Consider the following 7,448-nt stretch of genomic DNA (forward strand, 5'->3'; position numbering starts at 1 on the left):
GCAAAATGTAATTCTATCACTCACCAGTGATGTGCAGTGACGGACTGACAGTGCGAACTACGTTGAACTGTGAAATACAAACAGGTTCAAATTGTAGCAATGTCTAAAATAATTCATGTCTCGAAAAATAATTGCAGCACGAAAAATAATTGCAAACGATTAATTCTACAAGTAACAAATATAAAACAATGATTAAATTTACTCACCTCACGCTTGCCTGATGCCTCCATAGTCTCTTCATCTCAGGTTTCTTCGTTACACACACGTACATACACACGCACACAACATGCGAAAACACTGTTAATTACAATCGCGCTCACTAATTACCAAAATCCGATAATTACACAGCACTCCTGACGTTAATCGCGTGCGACTACATTACTGCAGAACGATTACACATGTGATATTTCATATATTTTCGTTTTACGTTTAATACTTCTCCCTGTATTTACTTTACTGTAAAAATATATGCCGAATATTCTATTCTCTCAAACTGATAATTATATAGTTAATATACACAATGTCTGTGTTATCTAAATCACTCGCGATCAATCGATTTGTGCATTATTCTGACACTCGATCGAAAGGAACAGCCGGATCTTATTTAATGCTACTGGCAAAAGATATAAAGCTATTATGTGAAGATAGACGTATCAAAAGTGTTAAATGATCCTTTAATAAAAGGACCTACAATTCACTATCATTTCCTGCTTTAAACCGACCGAACAAAATGTCTGCTTCGATGCGTAGCCAGCGCAAAGTTCACGTATGATTAGTTGCGATGGTTGATCGATCGCACAGGCTGAGAAGAATAATCGTACGTGAGACTGCATCGAGGGACAAACACGTGAAATGGCTACTAGGGATGTTATTTCACAGACGCTTATGATATGCTACATCATATGGAGGAGACAGGCTAGCAAGCGGCGGCGTCGTCCGTTATCAAAAGCGAGATAAAACACAATAAAAATTCTTACATAATATTAAACAAAATGTTTTCATATATTTTTAATAAAAAGACACTTTAAATCGATAAAATCGACTTATAAAATATGCCAAAACTTCAAGATTATAATTAATAATACATCAAAATATACAAACGATCGATCTTTTAATTTTTCTTCCTAATTTTTAATTTCTTTTCCTTACTTTTTTTTTCATTACTTGAATCTGGCTTTGATCACATTTTTTTATCTTTATTTTCTTTCTAGCCGACAGTCTCTTTTCCCTTCGTCGCGAATTTAATTAATGCAAAGGAGTTTCTTCTGAATATCAAGAAGCTCCATCCTTGGAATTACTAAGTTAGAATTTTAAGTTTCACCCATGGAACTTTGATTTGAAAGTAGCCCGTCAATTTTGATGTGATTATAATCGCACGAGATCGAATATGAATGACAAACATGAAGTAGATAATATGAATACTAAACTGAAGAATATTTTAAGAATAATTATTTTTGTCACATATTTACATTTCAGATTATCAATAAAGGCTTGAATTTTTTTAATGCATGATTGAATATTTCTCGATTAATCCCTTCAGATCTAATTTTATTGGAATCATGTTAAAAACATTTTTTTTAATTCAATTCAAGAACATTTTAATAAATTATTCATATTAAATAATTAGTTTTTTTAATTTTGACTATTTTTTCAACATTTTTACGTTATTATGTACATCTCGGACCATGTTAGATAGAATTGAATAATTTCAACGGGTAATATCTTTAAATTTAGTATACATTACAATGTACACTGGATTTGAAAAAATTAAGAATTATATTTTCTTTTTGCATTTTATACCTCGTTAGTAGGCTATATAAGAAAGAGTTTGACAATATTTTTCTTCTGCTCTCTAAATTACATTTGCGAAAACAATGATACCGTCGCTACAGGATTACATCTAATTTTTACGTCGAACGAGTCCGGTGTGACGAGTTTTAATATGTTTCGAAATAAGACGTAATAAAATCGTCCGAGTAAAAAGTATAAAAACGTGGAAGATATAGTTACACGAGGTGGTAGCAAATTACAAGCCATCCGCGCAAAGGCAAAAGCTGGAAACCCGATGACATCGCGCTTCTTGTGGAACAAGTGGAACGACGCGGCGCGCCGACCGACTAGTGCAATCTCGCGATGCGGACGAGTTTGTCTCGCTCTTGCTCGCGCGACCACGAAGAAGAGCTCGAGGATGGCGACATGTGCGAGGAGCAACGACAAGAAGCGTCGTCGTGCCGGCTGCTGTTGCCGCGACGGTCGAAACTACCGCTTGTGCGGTTGATGGTTTTTCGTGCAAAGGTTGCAAAGTCCAGGCATAGTCGCGATTCGAAGGAGAGAGGAGGCACTCGCTGAGACGGGCCATGAAGTGGTTATAGGGTGCACCATTGGTCCGATACAGCTAAACGCAACGTTGATCGTTACTCTCTGGTATACGCCGAGCACACTGAAGTGGAACAAAACTCAATCTCGATGAGCTGACCTGGCAATTCCACGCTCGACTTTCCGGCCGAAACTGGCCCGGTAATATTACCGTACATCGGGCGTACTGGCTTTAGGGGTCGCGGGTGGTCACTTGACCCGTTCTACCTACCTACAGGCGGCCGGGCGCGTTATTGATTCAAAAAAAGGGGGTAGGGCAGGAACGCATCGAGAGGAAAGAGGATGGCTGCAGCATCGCGAAGAATCGGACACTAGTGAAGGAGGCGAACGTACAAGATATAAATCGCGCGTGGTCGAAGATTCGGATGCGAACGATGTCAATGCGGCGAAGTGAACGGTGATGCATGGCAAAAACGTGGGTGACATTTTGACTAGCGGGCCCAGCGAGAAAAATGGAATTGTACGAATGGCTTTATTCAGGGAGTCGTATCGACATACTGCACGAACTATAAACGTTGGCGACGCAAGAAACGGAGGACAATTCCCAACGGGGATGTACAAAACTTTGTGACGGACAGAGAAAGGATACGTAGCAAAATCGTGAAATGGAAGAAATGGAGATAACATAAAAAAAAAAATGAAAAAGCAACCGAGAAAATCGAATGGACAAAGACACAGTGATCGGAATAAATATATTGTAGATATATTGTAATACAAAAACTTAAGTGAAGATAAAGAAATCTAAAGTACAAAGTGTCATGACAAGAGGAGAAGCACTAAAGATCGGAAGAAAGGGTAAAGTAGAAAGTGAAGGGATAAAGACATCGGCGTCTCGGTAGAACTTTGAAAAAGACAAATGGGCGGAAGGAAAACGACGAGAAGGAAGAAGGGATGTGAAAAGACGGAAAAGCAGGGAGTTCGGGAAAGCGGATACGCGCCGTGTGATGCTGCGCGAAATTTCTACTGTCGTTCCCTAAGAGGCTTCCATTTGCAAATTTCGCGGACTTCTCCTTTTCTTGGCTGCGACCTGCGTTGTAGGTGTGAGAGAAGAGAAGAAGAAGAGTCGTGGATTTCCCAGAGAGAAAGCACACATATCGGAAGGTGTCGCAGAATATAGACTGTTAGATATCCTTTGAATCGCAAATTTAATTGTGTACACTGAAGGAAAAGATTAGTAAAATTAGCAAATTAGATGATAAAATATGGCATAATATTTTTAATTGGCTGCTGTAACCAATTAAACCAATAAAAACGCTATGCCATATTTACCCAATCTTTTCTTTCAATGTATTGCTAGTATGTACTAACATAGTTCTGAGTTGCGAAAGAAATTAAAAATATACTGGTCATTTATCAATCCTTTGTGGAGAGGTTTATTTGAATACATCCTCTTTTATTTTATAAACTGTTCGCGCGCGCGTGCATGATTTTCATAAAACTTAATAATTTAATAATGCTCAAATCTAAGGCAAAAAATAAAAAATGGAGGATCTAACGTGACAAATGGAATTTTAAAAAATAAATACCTTGACCTAACCTGATTATTATTTTAAAGAATTTTTAATTGCAAAATAACACAAAGTTTCATTGTTTGTTTATTTGAGTTCGTCAGTATTATCCAAACAGTATTGATTTCTAAACATTCAAATTCTAATTATAAACTCTATGATATTAGATCCTTCTTCATTACAGATACTATCTTTTTGAAATTCGACATTTTCAAGTTACATTTAACAATATCAAGAATTTTTTGAAATCGAGTATTTTACAAAATAATAAGATTATTTTTTTTCAATTTCAATTTTAAAATTTTATTTTAAAAACCTAGAATCGAATTCAGCGAAATCTAAAAAACAAGATCTTTTTTTAAATTTCTTTGTTAAAATTTTCCTGTTTTCAAAAGGTCAAAATTGCAATAATTTGGCGAAGAAAAATCGGAACGCAATTTCTGAAAATGCATTCGCGAAAGAAGAATCTTTAAATCTTTAGAAGGTCTTAAGAAAAGTTAAAAATAATTTTTTTTTTTTACTTTTATGCGTACGTTTTCGAAGTTATGAAGTTTATTTTTTTGTCAATTTTGCATAATCAACTTGAAATTTTGTTATTTAAATCGAAAGTTTTAAATAACACCGCCGAGGAAAAAGACTTGAAAATAGAATCTTTTTGTTGAGAAATAAACTCTTGTTTTCATTACTAAACAAATCCTGTTTTCTTTTTAATAGAATCAAATTTATATTAAAATTTAATTAACTTCATGTTATATTGTAAATTAGGAACATAAATTTTATTCGAAGGAAAATCGTATTGAAATTTGTAGTAGAATTTGTGACTGGGAAAATATCCAATGTTTCTACGTCGTGTATCGGAATAGGACACGAATGGATCCCCGGTAAATAATAATAAATCCTTGCCTTCTGATACATTGATTTCACGAGGTCGGCGCACTTCCAGACGTCCGTTGCGATGTGTAACGCAATTCGCTCGGCGCAAACGTTGTTTTCCTTGCGCGGTAGGAAATTCTTTTATTGGCTTCCGTCGCGACATATCCCATCCCCCGGGTAAGACATTTTCCCACCAACAAATGCACGTTTGTATCCCCATCGCTCGGAAAATGTCGGATCAAAGGTGATTCCAACATTGACCGGAACAGAATTATTGGAATCGGAGAGAACGTTTCTTTTCGGACATACGTGGATTGAATTAGAACTCACAGTTGCTCGACAAGAATACATCGCGTGAATAATGTCAAACGGAAAACGTTTAGGAAATGGGTCGATTGATTCTTTTTTTTTTTCTAAAAAAAAATCACGTTACACGACAATATCTTATGTACGCAAACGAATTCATTTATATAAAATTGGAAAGCACTTAAAATTTTATAAAGCCATAAATTTTGAATTTTCATGAAAAAATTGATAGAATGTCATGTGTTTACAATAGCGTTAAACATAACCGCAAGTGATAATATAGCTCGAAAGTGTAGAGCGATCTAATAGTTTGTAAAGCGTTCTTTGGCACAAAAAGAAGGTCAGAGGTGGGGGCGACAGTGAGGGGTTAAGCAACTTGACCCGAGCCGTTGGATGTTTCACCTGGACGGAATCATCCCCCCACCACTTCGACGATCCGCACCCTCTTGACGTCACAGATGCACCCCGTGACGTCACGCCGCAACGTCATTGCACCGTCGGTTGCTCCAGGTCAGGGCTCGTTCCCAGGGACGTACTGTACCAAAGGGATATCGGCGTCGGTGCCGGCGTGCAAGTCACCCTCTCTCCCGTCTATGATCGGAGAGGGTATTAGCCGCGAGCAATTAATTATCGAAGCAACTGTGGGGGTGGACTCGTTAATTACAGCCGCGGTACTCGTGAATGTTCGAATATTAACGAATGTACTTGGCCCGGTGTGTTAGTGGCGATTAGCGTGAGCGTTAATAAATCATTCGGAACGCATTAATTCATTTAGAGATTAGCGTTAATAAAGGATTAGACAATACCATTCGGTAATGAATACCGTGGATTAGTGCGGAATTAAATGTAGACTACTCCTAGCGATTAGCACATAATTATCGAAACGGAGTGCGATAATAAAAAACTTATTTACATATATTTACCATTCTACTGGATACAGCTATGTTATTGAATTTCGTTGATAAATTAAGAAAAAGATATATGTGTTTCGTTGTGATTACACATAGAAAATTATACGTTAACGCAAGGCAAATTATTTTATTACATTGCTTCGCTATGTATATCTCAATCGCTATATAATAATCTCGGAAATTACTATTATTAAAACAGGCTGTTCTCAGTGAAAAAAATTCTTTTGGCTAAATTAAGAACTCACTGTGTAAATAAAGCGATACGCATGACGTCGATTAAATACTGGCAACGTCGACAGCACGCAAGTCACTCCCTTCATGAACGTGGAGCATTAGCCGTAGGCAATTAATTACTCAAATACCCACGCAACACAGTGACGCGTTAATTATACTAAGGGCGTTCGTAAATACTCAAACGACAACACAGAAACGCTCTGACGACAAACGAGCGCGATAGTGTATACAACGTCGATGACGGCATATTGCATCGTGCAGCTACTCTTTTAATTAGAGCAGGAATGTTTATATGCTTTATCCTGAATGGAGTAATTTATTACTTTATTTCATATTTATGTGATAATAAGAATCTTACAAAAAATTCTATAGATCTTACCGATATTTCGCGAACTATCGTTCTCTTTCATTAAATTTAATTAAATCTTTTTAACTCATTAAGAAGAAACGCGTAGAAAGGTAAGAGGCAAGTTAAAAGACAATATTCATACTTATAAATGCAATCAGTGATCTATAAGGATAGTTTCGATTTAATCGCATCTCAATCGATTTCTCTCGATGGAGAATAATTATTCTCCGGTTACGATTGACTGCGCTATTAACCAACGTCAATGAAACGTCTTACATCATCAGGATGGTTCATCGGTGATTTTGGCTATGAGTCACAGAGTTGATTGGGATACGCGCCGCTTTATGAGTGGCCTCGTTATCGAAATGCGATCATTTGTTTAGCCGACCACGAAATCGCTCTTCACCTTTCACCCATCCACGTTTCACCTCGCGAGCTGCATCATCCCCGGTGCACCAGCGATTGTCCCCATTTCGTCCTGGGCGCACACATTTTCGTCGCCCCTCGACGCCGCGTTATCGTGCACCTGACAGGACTGACACTTTGGCATCATTACGATGTAAATGAACGCAAAGTGTCAATACTGGCTGGGCTCGCACGAGCCCGTCCATTATTTTCCGCGGTCAGACATCGTCGATAATTTGTCAGCTAACTCTGCCCAAGTAAATTCCGCATGAAATTTTGTACGAGTTATTCGCAACATTTTTGACATTTTTTTCTGCTGTCCCATTTCTATTCGATTTCACGCTGCAGAAGAAATATTTTGTTTAGAAAGCTCTGATTGCCGAAACAACTTTTTAACATATAGTATATGTAACATACATATATATACATTACACAAATATTTATTGTATATTAAAATATATATATAATATATAATACATATTTATA

General features: G+C 37.1%; 1 protein-coding gene across 8 annotated transcripts in view; it reads right to left on the reverse strand.

Moving 5' to 3' along the window:
• Window positions 1-58, reverse strand: part of LOC108693886 (protein turtle) — a 131,142-nt gene extending 131,084 nt beyond the window's left edge. For all 8 annotated transcript variants that reach the window (XM_018203067.1, XM_018203072.1, XM_018203071.1 and 5 more), the window contains exon 1: window positions 25-58. The gene's annotated coding sequence lies outside the window, so the exon portion shown is untranslated. The remainder of the gene's footprint in view (window positions 1-24) is intronic.
• Between the last annotated feature and the right edge of the window lie 7,390 nt (window positions 59-7,448).

The sequence above is a fragment of the Atta colombica genome, unplaced genomic scaffold, assembly GCF_001594045.1.
Source record: "Atta colombica isolate Treedump-2 unplaced genomic scaffold, Acol1.0 scaffold110, whole genome shotgun sequence".
NCBI classification, from domain to species: domain Eukaryota; kingdom Metazoa; phylum Arthropoda; class Insecta; order Hymenoptera; family Formicidae; genus Atta; species Atta colombica.